We start from the raw sequence: 20,025 nt of genomic DNA, 5'->3' as shown, positions 1-20,025 counted from the left end.
GCATATGTACATAAGGTACATATGCAGTAAACGTTTTATGTACTTAAATATATACATATCTTAGTAGAATATAAATTCTATTGAGTTCTGTAAGAGCCCATTGTACATGATTAAAGAAAAAATCTTAGCAATAATCTCTTAATAACAATGTAAATAACTTTCTGGAAGTATACAAGAACTGAATATAAAGTGGAAATTATGTACGAGTATATAGTATGCATATATATATATATATATATATATATATATATATATATATATGATATAATTATAAATTGCCAATAATATTTCTAATAAAAAAACAATAAAATTAAATATTTAAAAAACTATTACCACTAAATTTGTCTTCCTTATCATAGTTTCTGGAAACGGCATAAAAAAAGAACCGCTATATCCCCATCAATTGTACCCTGGAAAAAATCCATTTTATAAACTTGCAGAGATAAAACTGCATCATGTTAAAATATAACAACGAAAAGTATTAAATGAATTATCTGATTCCTTCGGCCACTGACACGGAATTAGTTTTATGTTTAATTAAGATTACAAAGTATAAATTCGGAGGAAAGATTTTCATGTTTTCTTCTGGTGTCATCTACGGTTTATAAAAAACATTAGCAGCATTTCTGCAAAATGGTTTCTCACTGTAGTCTTTGCTTGGATAATATTTATCTATAAAACATTTTTAAATTCATAGTTTTAACCTAAATCAATTAATAACATATATTTCTGTATATATTATAGCCTACAGAATAAGATAAAAATTCCATTAATGCATTTATAAAAAAGAAAAATGATCCCGAAAGATATGATAGTAAATTGTAATAAGTGTATTATAAAAGTACAGCTTTTTTTATTATAAATTCATTATTTATTTATGCAATACCAACAACAGGTTAAGGCCCAATAATAGTCACTATAATGGACATTTTAAGTGTGAAAAATAAAATATCTGACCGGGTCTCCAGCCCGAAATAATCTATTAAATTATTTTATAAAAAACAAAGATTTTGCAATTGTAATTTGTTGAATAAATTAATTAAAAATTAACCAGCTTAAAATCATCAATTCATGCAAGCTTAAGTAATTAATGTTAGCCTCTCTGATTGTTTTTTTCTTTCTTTTATTTCCAAACTGGAAATACATTTATTACTTAATAATCCGTTTAAATAAAACTAGGAAAGTTTTCCAGATGCTTGTTGAAATTTTGTAGATTTTGTTTTTGTAATTACTACAATATTTATATTAGTTATTATTAAATTAACTTTTATTTATAAATAGATTGTAGTTCAGTAATTATAATGACCATTTAAAATAGTCTACATATTACTGACAATCCGTTAAGTACAAAACCATGTTTCGTTGAGAAATTACGAGTATATTATTTATAATTACATGGGATTAATGTTATTTATCAACATAAAATATAAGCTATTAATTTTATAACTGAAGGGCAGCATATTAGTAATTCTTTAGCCTTATATAGACTATTTTGCATGGATTGTAGTAACTAATACACAATGAACCAGATATAAATAGAATTTTAATAATAATAATTCAGGAAATTAAATAACTGGAATAACATAGAGAAAAAATTTAGAATTTTATTAAACTAGCGCCTGAAGAAGTTTCCTGATTTTGTTTCTTAAAATAAAACAAAAAATATTGCTATTTTTCAAGTCATTTATTGACTACTACTGTAATCTGTTACTGTTTTCAGATTAGTAACCACTAAATTATAAAACCACTTTTCTGATTATTATTTAATTTTTATGTTGTTTCGCGAATTTATTGCTTTGTGATTTTTTTTAGATATTAGTCTTTTTACGGGTTTCTTTAGAAAATATCTCAATAAATAATTAAAAATAAATCAGTTATTTTTATGCTTCCGGCGTTCGGGCAGTAAAAACGCCTGAAGCGATAAATTAATAACTTCATTAAATTGTATTTATATTATTTTTATATTCAAGAGATTCAGAGTTTTAAAGTTTATTAGTATTTAAAAAACTTTATTTTATTGTATTATTCTTTTATTCATAGCATAGTTTTAACATCAACTTTTCTTCAGTAGTTCGTCAACTAATACCAAAACAGCTGATTTCCAGAATACTTTAGTTTACCTGGATTTGAGCTATATGTTAAATCTTGTTTATATTACAGGAGAAATTCGCTCTTGTTGATAAAAGATAGTACTGTATTTTCCAAAGCTCAGAAGGATTTAACAAAACTTGGAGTAAATAATAAACTACAAGAAGTTTTCTGACTAAAGTTATTTTGAAAATCGAACCAGGAGTTTCACTCGAATCAGGAGTTCTTTTGAATATCTTATTAATAATTATACGGAAAAAAAATTGAGCGTAGGTTCTCGAATTAAACTTGATTTGTGGGGGTTGCAAACCTCCCAAAATGATTATTTTTATTTCTTAGGATGGATTTCCTTAAAAGTTATAATAAAAATCTTTAAAGTTATGAAAAATATTTCATTATATATATACGCGTATAAATATATATTTCATTATATATATATATATATATATATATATAAAAGAACATTTCATGAGTGATTCATAATCAAAGCCTCGAAAAATGCAAAAGATAAATTGATGAAAATTTGCATATACGTTCTTCTTACAGTGTAAATGCACTAAGCAAGGGTTTTTGAAATTCCGAGTTTTAACGTTTAAAACTCGGAATTTCAAATTGACTAATTTTTGAATCCCTTGGTAACAAATAAAGATATCAATTTGATGTTTGAAGGGTGAAAATTCATTTTGACTAGTTTCGGCGTGACGTCTGTTAAGTACATATTTATGTACCTATGTATCTCGCATAACTCACAATCGATTAGCCGTAGTATGTTGAAATTATGAATTTAGGGCTGTTGTAACATCTAGTTGTGCACCTTTTTATTGCAATCGAGTGAAGCCCAAAATCCCCAAAAAGATTGGATTTTGGGCTTTTTCTTAACTGCAGTAATAAGATCTCATTGAGAGTTTTTCAACTGTGTATGTGTTACTTATTTTCATTGGTTCCAGAGTTATAGCCAAATAAAATTTTAATTAATGAAATATTTGGGTCATAGTGGAAGGCACATCGGTTCGAATCAGTCTTCATCTCCTTTTTTTTACTTGTTTTTTTTTTTAATTTAGTATATTGATTTATTAATAATTATTAACCTCTCATTAAAAAAATATTTTTACGATGAATAATAATTCAATAACAAAAGAAGAAAAGAAAAAATATCAGATGTTTTTAAAGCAATAAAATTTTATGTACTTTTCATTTTTTTTAAATGTGTATATGTAATTTAATAGTCGTACAAGGAAGTCATGTGTTGTCCATATAAGATTTTTTTCATAAAAATAATATATTTTATCTCGTTGCTGCTTGTAAAAAGCAGCGACGATTACCTTTTTACCTGCTGCTTTATTTTTGGCTGTAAAAGATTTAAAAAATTATTTTTTGCAAACGTCTAGATCTAAAAAATTTGGTTAAATCTCTACACACTACTCAGTCGGGATTGTAATTACAATTCTTGATTCCTATATAAGGCCGTTTTACTATTTTTATTCAATACAATTAATTCTAAGGTTGTAACTAAAAGTACTACTTTAACTGTTCAAATATAATGAAAATTTATGTATAATCATACTTAATATTTAGACATATGTACATATAATTTGTTGGGATATTTACTGTTATAATTTAGTTACTTAAAAATTAAAAATTCTGGACACATTGGTATACTAATATTATTAAAATTTATAAATGTTTAAGATGGTAGTTTTTAATTTTTATATTTCATAATACTGGAAGATATTATGACACGTTAATATTCAACTATTGGGGTACTAGAAAATGATTCGTAATAGAAAAAACTATAAATTATATTTTTGCATAAAAACCGTATTGATTTCATAAAATAAGTCTATTGTCATAAAAATAAGCAAAGCGACTCATTCATGGAGTTATCTACAATGAATATCCATCAACCTAACATTTTATTGCAGTAAAACATCAAATAATTTAGTTAAGCCATTATATCAATGATGTATACAAGACAACGGAGTACTGGCTAGTTTTCTGTAAATATATATACTATTATTATTATATAAATAATGATGTATTTAATTTATAAATTGAGTCCATTTGAGATTTGTCCAGGGTGGCGATTGGAACTCATCCAACTGTTAGATTGACCGACAGCAATTACTTTTAAATCATCACAAGAATTCTCAGTAATATTTTTGAGAAATTTTTAGATAAGTAGGTATAAAAGATATATAAATAGTGTAAATTAAATGTCAACGGAAGAAACTTATTATAATTATTAAACTTATATAATTCAAGTAAATGTTTAGTAAATCTGGTTTCTTAGCGCACACAGAAGAGAGATATCTACTAATTTAATATATTAAACGTACCTAATTTCACTGATAATCCTGATCTAGTACAAATAATTGTGATGGAAAGTTGTATATATTATATTTAATTATACTTTTGTACTTGCATGTAATTCTCTATAAATTATACAGTATTACTGTTTTTACAACATAAGATATTTTAAGGTATTTTGCAATAGCTTTGTATTTTCCTAGAAACTGACATAAATTAAAGATTGCAATTCTGTTGTAATTGAAACTCAATTCTGTCATACGATCTGAATAAATTATTGCCTTTAAATTCGTTAATAATACTTTTTTATGTTATTTTACTTCCTTGTACGAAGTAAAGGAAGTATTGTGATCGCGAAAAATTTCAGTTTTCACATTTCAGTAGAAAATATCTATTGTGACTAGTTTCGGCATGACATCTGTACGTACGAATGTATCTCTCATAACTCAAAAACGATTAGCCGTAGGGTGTTGAAATTTTGGATTTAGGATTGTTGTAACATCTATTTGTGCACCTTTCCTTTTGATTGCAATCGACTGGACCAAAAGTGTCCAAAAAAAGCCCATCTGATTATTTAATGTTAATTGAAAATTATAATTTAGAATCGTATTATTTTTGGAATTTCTAGTTTAATTTTATTTAATTATTCTGGAATTTCTGTTTCATTTTATCTACATTAATGTTAACTACAGAGTAACTGAAAAATTTACCCTCACAAGAACAACATATGCACTGAGCCAAACATGGCTGATCTTTAATAAATTTCAAAATCTTCTTATATTTTAGTTCACTCCTCTGATATTGTCGGACAACATTCTCTCTAAGGCGGAGGTGATCACCATTTCGTTTATTTGTTTTTTGTTGCCGATCATTTAATCGCTTTTTGGTTTGATATAATTCTTATGATTTTAATTTGTATACACGTTCTCTAGTTTTCAAATTTTCTCTTTATATTCATCATCCTCTCTTAATCTTTTTATTCGTTCCTTGGTCTTAACGTTTTCTTCCTCTTTATATTTATCATCTTCTCTTAATTTTTTTATTCTTCCCATGTTTTTAACATTTTCTTCATATTCATCTCGTTCTTTTTAGATTAGTTTCTTCATGTTTGTCTGTATGATTGTTCTTTTTTTTGATTATTCACCAAATAATCCAATAATAAAAATTGAATATTTTATACCGTAAAAGGTCGAAATTAACATTTGTATCCGGTATACATGAGTTCACTAAACGGAATAGTTTAATTATTATTAACTTTTATTTATACGATACATCAGAAATCAGCAATTTTTGTTAATCAGCAACTCATGAAGAATACGAATTATACTGATCTAGTAAAATGAGTAATAAAGGGACTTTTACTCTAACCTAATATTTCATGTAAGATTGAATTAATAATCGTATAGATATTTGATGTTAATAAAAACTAACATTTCAGAAATTGTGTAACTGTCCTTTTTTATTAAAGAACTGGTAGATCGTATCTCACTTTCAAATGAAATAAATTGAGCAAAAAACGTGTACATGTAATTTAATAGGCATACAAGGAAGTCATGTGGTGTTCACATCAGATTTTTTTTATATCATTTAAGCAACACAATGATCATAATATTCAAGTAGAATTATAAAAATGGATTAAATGCGTATATAAGAAAAATAAAATCATACATCAATATAAGAACTACAAAGCGATATCGAAAAATGAAACGTATTTCGCAAATGTAAATCACTATAACTGTTTCATTCGTATACTTCCCCCGTTAAAATATAATTATATACTACATTCCCTTGTAGAGTTGCCTTACATAGAATTCAGTTTGTAGGTGCTTTATCGTAAAATAATCATGCAACTTGATAAAAGTGTATGTAAGTTACGTCATAAAGAATTAAAAAGTAAATTAATTAATTAATTAGCGTAGCCTGTTTCTGTCCTCTTACGTCAAGTAGGCTACACGTGTTTTGCGGATTGAGTTCCTTCTCGTATGCACTTTTTCATAATTCATTGCACGGGCTAAGAACGCTCAAATAAATTTTATTACGTACTATTATGAGTAGTATTCGTCGTAAATTTGAAAATTACCTTGAACCATGCTAAATCGTAAATAAAGTCGAAAATAAGTTTAGAAAAATATTTTCAGAAAAGCTAAACGAGTAATCTTTATATAAATTGCGGAAACCAGAAAAGTTTTTTTTAAGGCTGTGCAGTTTTTTACCGTTGTTATTTATGCGCAGCTCACTTTTCAGGAGGAAATATGATTAGGGCAAATATTATCAAAGAATTAATTTAAAAAATACTGAAACTGTCTATAGTCATCCTATTTCGATTATTGTACGGGCTACTTTACGTTATGGCATACATTTTTTTTTAATTTTAAACACAATTTTTTTGGAGATGTTTATTTAAAAAGAATTTTTTTTATTTCTTACTCCCTATCGGAACGAAATGTTGTTATGGAATTGCACAACAGTTCACACAAAGTTTTGAGCGTAATGGATCCAGCTGTTTAAATCCCAACAGTAATCAAAACGAGTGTCAAAACCAACATGGAAATTTTTTTAAAGCTCCGGTCGAATCAGGAACTCCTCAAAAACAAAAGGTTAATCGATTATTTTTCACGATCATAATACTTTCTCTTTTAAATATTTCTTATACGAGAAAGTAAAAAAATATTATTAAATCTGTGCCGGGAATGAAACGAGTCGTATAGACAGGTTTTCTTATCGCTAAGTTTGTAACACTTCATTGTTTACATATTTATAATTATGAAACAGTTACCTTCTACGCTTCTAGGTACCAGTAACATGTTACAAAATATAAAATACGAATTATTTTATTAAAAGAGATTAATATAATAGAAATTCAGCTCTATAAAATTATAGGAGCTATAATATGAATGCTTACTGAAAATCACCTTAAAAAACGTTAAAACTTTTACTTCTTATAACACAAAAATTAACTTTTATTGTACAGGAAGAATTTACTTCTTACAGAATTTGAATAGGTTGCACGATTTTGATAGTAATTGCCGATGATGATTATTATTATAAATATACACGAGCATATACAGTATAAGCTGCATCATCGATATCTTTGAATACTTGCAAATGAAAAAAGAAATTTTAAAACATCACATTTATTGACGGTCTATGCTATGAAAAAATACGTGGAAAGATAGGAAGTATTCACGATTTGAAGCGAACAGAAAGTTTTTTTACCTCTTAGCGGTTACAATATTTAATTTATAACATTGTTTACGATCGAGGAATCGCTAAAAACTTGTCGGAGCTTAGCTGCATATTTGTTGATTCACCCTCACCTAACGGACAACATCTCAGGGCAGTGCCCTCATGCATTCCTACAAAAAAACCGCAATCTCGCACGCTTTCTCATACGATTTGCAGTAATAATGATTATGAACGAAAGATAATGCATTATAATATTTACTAAGCGCAACACGTTCACGCGTGATTTGAAATAAACAATCATTTGCATTCCTGCTATTGTTTCCTGCATATAGAAACAAAGTAAATACAGTGATATGCAAAAACTATATACTCGTACATCATTGATAGCCGAAAATTACACTTCGATGTTTTTTTTAAGCTAAGATAACGTATATATTTAATTAAGCAATTATATGGAGTGGCCTAACGTCTAACTACCTCTATAAAATATGACACCTACAAACTAAGTTGAACCTAATATTCCGTAGCTTGTAATGACCGTATTAAAGAATAGGTCTCTGCACTTTTATATTTACAGCTTATTTTATCGGTTTTTGTATATAGTTTTTCCTTAACCTGGTGTTTACTCTACACTGTTTTATTTTTGGATGAAAATTTATTTTTATGGATTCATTTAAATATTATATTAAATTGTTCATTACTTCTGAACAGAGTTAATTTAGAATTTGTAATTATACTTCACAATGCTCGATATTAATTAACTTTTATTAAGATTAAATATTGACGATCTAGATAAATTAATATAACTATAGTTCACTATGAAACTTCTATAACTTATAAAATAAGTTAATGACGGTCATAATAAAGAACACACCGTTTAAAAATATGCAAAGAGCATGAAGGTATATTTAGAGAACAAGAAGATAAGTTTATCACATCTCACATGTCTGTAAAAAATTTGACTATACTAGAACAGTAAGAACTATTACTTGTAATTATCAAAGATAACCCATTTTAGTTGTGATGAGATGAAATTTGTTGAATATATCCTTATTGATTTAAAATAACATTCTTCGGTACTCAATTTTCGTTGAATTTTTAATATTTATTTTTATTATTTTAATGTTCTTGTTAAATCATCAAAAGCACATAAATTCCATTACTCTTGTAAGAAAATCATTGGAAACAAAGTTAAACAGCGTTTACATTAAGCGCAACAGCGCCTAATTTGCTCACGAGATAAAATTAATGAATAACATTAAAAAAAAAAATGATTTTGTTGTAAATAAAAAGATTTATCTCTTTTTAGAGATTTTTTAAAATATAAAAAACTCCGAAAACAAATTTTCAATGTCATAGATAACATATTTAATCAATATTACTTCTTAAACAGTATTCAATTTGTTGCTTAAATTGGCAAAAAATAACAATTATTATTTTTTAAATATTTACATAAAAAATTCTACGATATATAAAATTGATGAAATATAAAACGATTAAAATAATTACTACGGTTTAATTGTAAAAAAGTAACTTTATATTATAGATAAGAAATACCGTCAGAGATTTTAATGGTAGGTTAAGTAAGAATCTAATTTGGTTTTATTTTTATTGCTGAATTATTTTTAGGATACTATTTTTATTTAGGTTACTTATAAAACAAGGCTATTTAAAGTTCAATATTATTTAGTAAACATGTTAAACAAAGACCAAAAATACATTATTAAATAAATTATATTATGCAAGTTAATTGCTTATGTTATAACTGGTTTTCGACGTAGAAGTTGGCTAATACAATGTCGTTTACATTCTTCTGTAATTTAGACAAGTAAAAAGAAAATTTTTCATAAGAAAATAAAATAAATGTAGGGAACAACAAATTAAATAACTTTTTCTAATGGATTACGATAATTTTAACACAATCAAAGTTACGTGAGCTTTTATTTATTTCGGTTATTTTTGGATTTAATACAAATTAATAAATATATAATGATATTATATCTCACATTTTTTTTTTTTTATTAGTAGAAGAAAACAAAATTGAATTGAGAAGTAGGCAAATTTATTCGAGTAGTCGCTACCTATAAAAATTAAATGGTAAAGGCTATTTGAATGATTAAAAATGTACATAAATAAAAATGAATTATCAGGATTTAAAGAAGCTAACACTAGTTTACCTTTAGACCGATTTATTTTCTATTATATAATAAATACACAGTTACCTACTACAGCCTATATGTAAATTATACGTTAAATTATTCATCCAACGTAATGATAATTGAAGAATAATTTTCTTACAACTATTTTTTTTTAATTATTTAACTATTAAAAAGCTTAATCGATGAGAGACTTAGACAAATAATAAATATTTAAAAACTTTTATCATCCTGGATTTGTTTAATACTTCAAATTTGGATATTTATTAGAACTTATACTAAACAATGAACACTCAGTTTTATATAACTGAGATTAAATTCATCTTAAATGATACTTTTAATCTCTAAGGTTATGTACAATGTTACTTTATTTTAATGGTAATGGTGAATGTTGGAATTTTTAATTTAAAAATTCCAACAGGGCTATGAGTATTACGAATTCGTAGTTTTCAAAAGCTATTATTCTACTTTTGTAACTTTCATCAACGTACTTTTAATTAAGCTTACAAAATTATTTGGGCTAAATTTATTAACTGTTACTTTTTTTAACGCTAATCTAATCAAGGTTTTACTGTTGATTTCCTTGATCTTACCAGAAAAGCTCCATAACATTATCGCTCTATCGTCGTAAAATAATATCATATAACCTTCCTGCTACTTGTTTAAATTATTTTCAGCCATCCAATTATGTGATTACAAAAATACGTAGAATTTATTCTTTAATGTCTTTTTTTGTTTGCATATGTACCGACAATAAATTTAATACATATTCATAATTATTAGAAACAATTAAAGGAAATATCACTTAATTTTTATTTACATAAAAAAAGGAAAGATTCAATAATAAAGAGTTTTCGGTGGTGTTAATTGTACTTGCAGGAAGATTTTTTTTTGTTAAGGAAAATATGTACGCATATTGTGATTTACAATTACTTTCTATTTCACTTTCCTTTTTTAAAAATATCATGATACAACTGGTAAACTAGAGTACATAAATCGTACACATAATATTCGTTACTTCTATTATGTATATAATTTTCCATGGTTTCGCTTCCTTGATCGCTAAAAGAAAACACCGGAACAGATTCTTCACGTAACTCTCCGGTGGACGATTGAATTCCCAACTGTTTATCAGATACTTACGCATATTAAAAAAAATAATGCGATAATATTTACCGAAAATAACTATAAATTTAAAATATTATACTTATTTAATTTAAACGCTAATATATTTTTATTATTAGTATTACTTACGTGTAATAAAATATTATAGATATCCAACGGGGCTACACACAGAACAAACTAACATAGAGCCGGCCCAACTAGTAACTGCATAACTTTCACTTCTACATGAGGATATACCGATCCGACAGGTTTGTTGATCGAGGGAAATTGTTTAAAATAAAAATTCCCTCATTTTTGTTAGATTAAGGGAAGGTTAAAGAATTGTTTCTGCCTTGAGAATTAATTTTTGACTTCCGTCAATGCCACCCGCTTTAATATACATTTTATGTTGCTTCTACAGGCTACTTGTCTTAATATTTTTAAATATTTATTTGTTTAGAATTTCCTTCGTTTCTTAAACAATTTATACGATAAAAATAATTAACGGTATAAATGTTTTTTATTGTATTTAAATAAGGAGAAATTAAAATAAATAATGATCTCGGTGAGCAGATTATTAGCAATACAACATCCGTGAAGATTAAATAATTGTAAACGTAATCGGTTAGTCTATAAATATAAACGGCATTAAATGTGAACATAAAGCGTTTTTTCTTTAATTTTCTGGTGTACAAAAAAATATATAATTTTTCTAATAGTTGGATAATCGTTCAACTCTATTTATCCATCATATTAGCTACTATTTTACCGATTAAAATTTTCATCACGCTAATGTAGAAAAAATATACAGAAAATCGAGATTTAAAAATAATCTCAAAAAAAATTTGCAATCGGAAATATTTTGTTTTGTTTTGTAAACTTATTACGATTAAAAAATGTGTACTTTCCTTTAAACATTTTAGTTGTGAAGTGAGTTATATAATTTTTTATGAAATTCTGGATTTTTTTTCTAAAAAAACTGGCTTATAAATACTAAAACGAAGTTTGGTCAACAAATTATGTCAATTCGTGTTGAATATAATTTTCCTAGATACGATGATATGGAAGAACATCTCAAAATTATGTTCTTAAGGCTCATGATTTATTCGGTAGCGTGAGTGTTGCAATATAATCTTGTTTCTTTTCCGGTTAACACAGTAGAATTTTTTCCAATAATTTGAACTTCTTTTAGCAAAATTTCGTTTGGAATGTTAAAATGTACTGGCAATATGTAATTATTAGTTTACTGATTAAATAAAGATATTTCACACGCTTCCTCTTAAAATTGTTACGGGTTAGACCAATTAAATATTCGGAGAAATAATATATGACATTTTCCAATTGTATTTTTAATCTACTCGGTGGGGCTACACACTTGCCTCTACCTTTTTATTTATAATGCGATTTTCTAGTCGTCTAACAGGCACGGTGGATCTGGAAGACAGATATTCTAATTGAGTAGTCAATACTAAAGTTTCGGCCATAATCACAGCAACACATTACTGAAACTCAAACTAGAACGTGCGTTTATATCGACACATGCAATACTTTATTAACGCATGCTAGCAGATTAAAATAAAAGCTAACAACTTTCAGATGCAGGGGTTACACACACGTGCGCGCGTGCACACACGCCGTATTTAATTCAAGCGGGTGTGGCAGTACTAGCGGCGACGGTTGGCGCTGATTAAACTAATGTAATCTCACAACTTACATAGAACAAATTTTGCTTGTACGGTCGGCAAATCGGTGTAGCCGCGAGGCTTAACGCACCAGATACGGGTCAACCGAGCGATCGTGTTCAAGATCATCCAGACCAAGTTACTTTTTTATATTTGAAATATTAACCATTTATTTAATTCTACCGTTCACCTGTGACACCACAACACAGCAGACGACTAGAACAGCGTTTTTTTTATGGGGGTGGAGGTGCGATTTTTATTTTTTAATTATTAAAAAATGCGCCTAAGGAAAATATGACCTCAATTAAGCGAAATCTCGAGATACTGAGGATGACCTTGTTCAACAGCCTCACACCCTTGACATTTTAAGTTGAAAATTGAAAGGCATCAAAGCCCCACATAAAGAAGTAATATAAAGATTTTGGTCGTAATCCGTCCAGTAGTTCTGAAGATATAAGGTAATTTAGAGACCGACACCAAAAATATGTAAATACGAATATTAACATAAAATTTCAATTCGAATTTTTGGTTTTTGCGATCCTTAGATGTCAAATCGGCAAGATCCGGCGAAAACCGCATATGCACAAATTGGACCGATTACAATACTTTCCCATCTAAAGCTGTAACTCTCCTATAGCGCTATCTAGACGGGAAAGTAAAATACAAATATGTCACAAAGGAGTTTTAAAGTAGGAGCTTGGAGAAAATGTTTTTCTTGCCTGACTACATAACACAAAATTCATGGGAAGATATAAATGACTTAGCGGGAAAAAATTACTACCATAAAAATTGCAGGACTGTTCGCTGAGACTGAATTTTTCCTGAATAACTCGGAGGTCTTAAATTCAAATTTAAAATAAAAGTTAGTCGTAACTAACATTCTGAATTATCCTGTTTCTACCGTGGCGCAAAATGCCGAATCAAATTTTATAAATTTGTCGTAAAATCTTACATAAAGCTATATTTATGTAGGCTAGTTATTATTATGGAATTTTATCATAACGCAAACTCTCTAATTGTTTTAATTTTATTTCAAATACACATCTCATTATTCATTACTTAAGATAGTTCCCGTAAGTGTTATCAGGTTCGTATTACAATTTAAAGTATATTAACTTAACTGGATATGAATCCAGTTCTTTTACTAACGGTGTTATTTGATATGTAAAATCTAATTAAAAATTACTGTTTTAGAAAAAGTGTACTCCAAAAAAAAGACATCATTTTAATATCAATCTATCACTGAAATTACAGCCAGTTAACAGAGTGCATAATGCTGATAAATAGTAAATAGAAAATCTGGAAACCCGTTTACAGGAAAATAAATAATAAATATCAAATTCATATTATCTAATTTTACTGCGGAAAAATTAGTCAAAAATATTGTTCAATATAGGAGATAATTTAATGTAATGACTACTGAAAATTTATGCTCTCCATTTTTCTCTTACCCCAGTTTATCTAAAGGAAGTCGAGTGAAGCTTACCAACCAATCCGAGTAGGAAAGAGGTTTAGATTGTATTTGGCTTTAGTAATTTATACTTTTGAGTTTTCAGTTTTACTTTCAACTTGGATTTTCTAAAACGCTCTTGTATAGTTTAGCAGTCGACATCCGCTTTTATCTTTTAATTTTATTTTGTTATAAATGCAGATAGAAATACAGTTCTATTTTCAAAAAAATGTCGTCGGGTTTGTGTTCGTTTTATTTATTGCTATCGTTAATATCTCTTTTTTATTTACTTATTAAATCATTTTTATGTTTACTTAAGCAAATTACATTTAATTTTATTTATTCAACTGTGTCTTCTGGTGATAATTGTTTAATGATTTAAATGACTATCTCGCTTTACACTCTTATTTTTCAATCGAATTTTCTACTCACGACTTGGTTTAAACGTCCAATTAGAGTAGTTCCTTTATAATTAATATCTGAAATAATTTGAAATAATTTTTGGTTTTTAAAACCAAATTTGGTTTAAATATAAAATAGAATCATTTTATGATGATCTCCTTTATGATTTTATGATGATGAGATCATCATAAAATGATCTTTGGTTTATCATACACTTATCTACCCTACGGCAGATCCCTTGCACCATTTTCACTTCCATTCCTTCCTATTTCCAGCCAGACGTTTGGGTTCTACATAGATCCAATTTCTTTTAGAACGTCTATCATTTTTAATACCTCCCTTTTTCGACTCCAATTTTTGCATCTTCGAATAGCATTGTTTGAATCACTTGTTTTCTTACGATTTGCCTCTAAAAGTCTCGGACTGTTATTTACCTTTCCTATTCTGCATCGATCTGATTAAATCTATTCTCGTTCACTCTTCCTCTTACTTCTTCATTTTTCACTTTGTGCATTGAATTTTCTCCCACCTTCTTCATGGCCGCATTTGAAGTCCCTGAACATTTGAATTTCGTTTTCTCTTTTCGATAACCTCCATGTTTCACATTTACGTAGACCTATACTCCAAATGTAATACTTTAAATTACGTTTCCTCATATCTACTCTTTACTATTTAACTGTTTCTTTCTCTTAAAACCTTCCTAGACTATTGACATTCTAGTTTCACTTCGTTTTCACATTTTTATCAATTTTCTGTTACCACAGCTATTTTACTTTAATACTTACTGTTTTTTTTTTTTTTTTTTTAGTTTTTCCTTGTAGAGATATTCATCGCCTTATTGTCTTCTATTTTGATCACTTTTGTTTCCGTATGATTTATTATTGAAGAATCTATCAGAATTATTGAAGAAGTGTATTCAATCGTTTGTATTCAATGTATTCTCGTGTTATTCTTGAGGAATTATGCAAATTATTTTCAATTATCAATAAATTAATTTTCTTCAAGTACTGATAATAAATTGCCTATATTGAGTATTATATAAATGCCTATATTAATTATTAGTTAATTCCATATTTCTTTTTCTGGAAAATTTTCTTAACGTTTGATACAATATTATTGTAATATTTTGTTGATTTTAAATATTAAGATATTGAATTGACATGAGAATGTATCATACGTAGGTAAATATTATATTATGAATTTTTCAAAGTATCCATATGAATAGTAAAAGAGGCTTAAAATAAGAACATTAAATTCTTTGGTAGAAATTTTTAGAATGGAATAAATTATTTACTTCAGATATATCACACATCTCATAAGCCACTACCAGAACAGTTAAATATTTAAACCAATCAGTTTGAAAGGTAATACAGTAGATGATGGGAACAGTTTAGATATATAAATATATACATACTAGCTGTCTTAGCTCTGAATTATAAAAATATACCGCATTAAATTGATATAAGAATATCTGCATACACTTGATTTTGTAGAAATTATATTCATATTTCGTAAAATTTCCAAATATCAAAACAAAATAAGTTGCATAGGCCTAAATTATATTTACAATTTTTAATGGGTCTTGGGTTAGACTTTCAGCAAAAGGCCGGCATATTTTTTTTATCTACCATTTCATTCACCTAGTAAAAATACATATGGAAACATATTAGAGGTTGAAATAATAAAAAGTAATAAATTGTTATTTAGGATTTATGTGTGAATAAAATCGGATGGAATGATCTTATTGAGTAACCATTTTGCTCTACCCACCGGGTTGGTCTAGTGCTTAACGCGTCTTCCCAAATCAGCTGATTTGGAAGTCGAGAGTTACAGCGTTCAAGTCCTAGTAAAGCCGGTTATTTTTACATGGATTTGAATACTAAATCGTGGATACCGGTGTTCTTTGGTGGTTGGGTTCCAATTAACCACACATCTCAGGAATGGTCGAACTGAGAATGTACAAGATTGCACTTCATCTACACCCATACATATCATCCTCATTCATCCTCTGAAGAATTATCTAAACGGTAGTTACCGGAGGCTAGACAGGAAGAAAGAGACAACCATTTTGCTCCACTTCATGTACACGATCAGAAATATTTCCAACTGTTAAAAGTAAAAACTTTATATGCTTTAACTTAAAAAGTACTTTTCTGGTTTTGTAAAAAATTGAACTGTGTTGTTAGAACTCTGTTGTTGAACTGTTTATGTTTATTTATAGTTTATATTTATTTACAGTTATTATATATTAATACATCCATTCGTATTTGTCGCTTTTAAAATGTATTTCAAAAAGTATATTGTTTTTACTTTTTGTAATCAACAATATGGAATTGATTTATCAGTAATCTGGAATTGATTAATCTATCTTTTTCACTAAACAAAGCCTCTATTCAAATGTATTATTATATCGTAATGAAATTGTACCTTTTGTCTTTATATTGAAAATTTTCACGATTTTATCTTTTTAAGATCTTTTTTCTCCTTCTCTCTCTCTCTCTCTCTCTCTCAATTGGGATACGACTTCAACGGTTTTTAAAATTTCTGTATAGGCCCATTAGTACAGACTTCCATCAAACATCAGGACTTATTATAAGTGAACTGGTTAGTTCATATTTGTCGTAATCTAATTAAATTAAATTATATCGGACCGCAAAGTTATTATTTTTTTTCTTGAATTTTTACGGGCATCGACTACTAAGGTCATTAGCCCTCGTCACGTTCTTAGAAAGAAGTTAGTATCACCATCAGGATCGTCATATGTAAGGGTGTAAAGGGCCCTTACATTTTATTTAAAAGCACAAACTACACAAAAACATTAAGACACAAACAACAAAGACAAACACAACACTACGGGGTGTAAAGGGCCCCAATATTAAAATTTGAGATAAGGTTCTCAAAAGACCATGAAATTAAAAAAAAATAGTTTTTTTTTCACTAAAAAATAGCAAAGTTATTTTTTAGTGATGAAAAAAGATTTTCACCTTAGATGTCTCTTAGAGAAAAACATTTAATAACCTTTCGGATTTTAATAAAGCGATTAATTTTTTTATTATTTTTGCCTAAAATTGAATGGGAATTCATCTCTACTTGAAAATCTGGATTTCTACAATTTCTATCGTTGAGACAAAATTTACCAGTCTGATAAGAAGAAACAGGAAGATATAGTGCGTTTATATAAATTATAGAGCATCTAGAGAAAAGTAATCGGTAGCAGCGAGTAAAATTTAAGAATACAGATGAATATATGGTAAATATCCTTAGTATGTATCTCCTTAAAATTTAATATTTCATAAATAGAATATTTAAAATTGTAAAATATTATTAATTACTTTTTTATTTATTTTTATTTTATTTTTTTATGTTGAGCCCCTAAACCAAATAAGTGTTGTAATAAAAATTATTCTATCGTTATTACCTGATACAAATCATTTTGAATTTCCCTTAAATAATTTTATGTTATTTGAGTATAACATTGAAAAAATTGAATTTAATGGATGAGGTCAAAACCAGTCAATTAACGAATAAATTAATGATTTATTCATATGTTTACACTTGGATTGGCTATTTTAACATGATAATTTGTAAATACTCGTAAGTTAAATCAGTAAAAATAAAATATTTGGGTAAATTCATTCAAGGCGCTGTAAATTAATTTGTTAAATGATATTAATGACATCAACAACTTTAACCCTGACATTATTTTAATAAAATTCAAAGAAATAAATAACTTTTTCTTTCTTCTTTTAACCGATCAATTAAATCGTGTTATGACTGCAACGTACTGCAATATTATCATGTGATTCTGTTTTAAATAATTACAGTTCGACTCCGACGCACGTCCCCTAATTTTTTATTACCTTATGGTAATTAAAATGCCTAAATCGACGATAAAACTCATATATTATAAATTATGTATTCATACAGATGTATGAATCATAATGTACTCTTAACTGAGCTTGCGATAGCCTATCCGAGATTTATTTTATGTTTATTTTATTCTGTAGCTAATTTAATCAATAATCTTCAAGTACGAAATAAAGGACATCATATTTAAACAAAAACATAAACATACATTATTTTATAAAATATACAAATATTACTTATAAGATCAAAATAATAATGGCATATTTGCTAGGATTAAATTTATTAAGGAAGCTTGTCTACATTGAACCGGTATGTATTAAATCACTAAGTTCAATATAAACAAAAGTCGATTTTAAAATATGGTTTTGCGCAGGGTCGTGCATGCATGTTTAGTTTATCTTTTTTATAAATATTTGAATTAAAATATATAAATTATTAACTTTTTTCAAAAATTGTTCAAATTCAAACATTAATTTAAATTATTCAATAAAAAGTTAAAAAAAAAACTGCACCGTCTCTGCTGCTCTTTGTACCAATTATTTCTTATATAAACATATGTTTTCAAAGGTCAACCGGTAAGTAAGAAACCTTGATTTGTCATTTATTATTAAAAATTAAGATTTTATGCTTGATAAAATAATATTCTTTTCCATTGTATGAAAATGATTGACCACACAATATTTTCTTTCAATTATTATCGGTTAGAATTAAACTACTGATTGTAATCTACCCGAACAACTTTTAATTACAGAAAAATCTAAGGAGAAACATTAAAAACAAAAATTTATATGTATTTTCTTCTTAATTTCTGGATAATTCTAAAAATAAAAAATATATTTGATAGTTTAGACAATTTCAGTTACCGTATTACTGGAAATGGGATGATTATGACAATAAGTTAGCGTTATTGGAATTTTTTTCCTTGGTTTTTTCCTCCGTTAGGTATTGCTTCAGAGGATGAAATGAATGATTTATAGCGTGTTTGAAAAATGCCATACCTGACTTGAATTCGAACTCGGGACCGCCGGATGAAGCGTTATTGGAATTAACCTACAGTAACCAAACGTTAAATTTATTTATTTATTTTAATTAGGCTATAAAAGGAAAGCGGAAGAAAACCTATTAGAATTTCCTAAACGAGAATTTAATCTGATGTTATATATATAATTCATCGAGTTCATAATAATGACTTCATATATTATTTTTTTAAATAGAAAATAACCATTACTCCAAATTAACGAAATTGCTGTTTACGTAAATAATAAAGAATTAAATATTCTCGTTATCTTAATCCAGACACAAAGAAAAATCAGACTCGATATAGACTACCACATTAAGTTAAGAAAAAACTACATACATATACACAAAATGAAATAAAATAACCTAATTACCTTTTCCATCAAACTGAAGTAATATTAACACTAGAATTCAATTTGTTTTAAAAATCCAGTTTAAAATACATTTCAGGCATTACTTATTTGTCATCATCCATTTAAATTGGTATACTTAACATATATCTGCATTCATATTTAGGAAATACAACTACCAGCTTTTGGCAGAATGTTAGAAACTATCATGATTTATTAGTCTGCAGTGAAAAAAAACGCATAACTTATTTTCTTTGACGTAAATATGACAACTGTCATTATTGTATTTAGTATTATTTTAACCGCCTAAAATCACTATTCGTTTTAGTAATTTTGGTCCTTTGTACAACAAATTCAACAGGATTCGACGTATTTTCAACCACGGGAATAAATTCATAATAAATGAATTATGTTTA

At 27.3% G+C, this 20,025-nt stretch overlaps 1 protein-coding gene across 5 annotated transcripts in view; it reads right to left on the bottom strand.

Annotated features, from left to right (window-relative positions):
- sona (sol narae metalloprotease) overlaps positions 1-20,025 on the bottom strand; it is a 337,919-nt gene that overhangs the window by 277,553 nt on the left and 40,341 nt on the right. For 3 of the 5 annotated variants that reach the window (XM_075371546.1, XM_075371525.1, XM_075371554.1), the window contains exon 1: positions 10,992-11,060. The exons of 1 other annotated variant lie outside the window; for it this stretch is intronic. The gene's annotated coding sequence lies outside the window, so the exon portion shown is untranslated. Of the gene's footprint in view, positions 1-333; positions 359-10,991; positions 11,061-20,025 lie in introns of those variants that run through there. One more of the 5 variants, XM_075371539.1, reaches the window with a different exon arrangement.

This window comes from Lycorma delicatula, chromosome 1 (genome assembly GCF_047948215.1).
Source record: "Lycorma delicatula isolate Av1 chromosome 1, ASM4794821v1, whole genome shotgun sequence".
Lineage (NCBI taxonomy): Eukaryota > Metazoa > Arthropoda > Insecta > Hemiptera > Fulgoridae > Lycorma > Lycorma delicatula.
The sequence above is the reverse complement of the archived record's forward strand: the minus strand, read 5'-3'. Positions and strand labels throughout refer to the sequence as shown.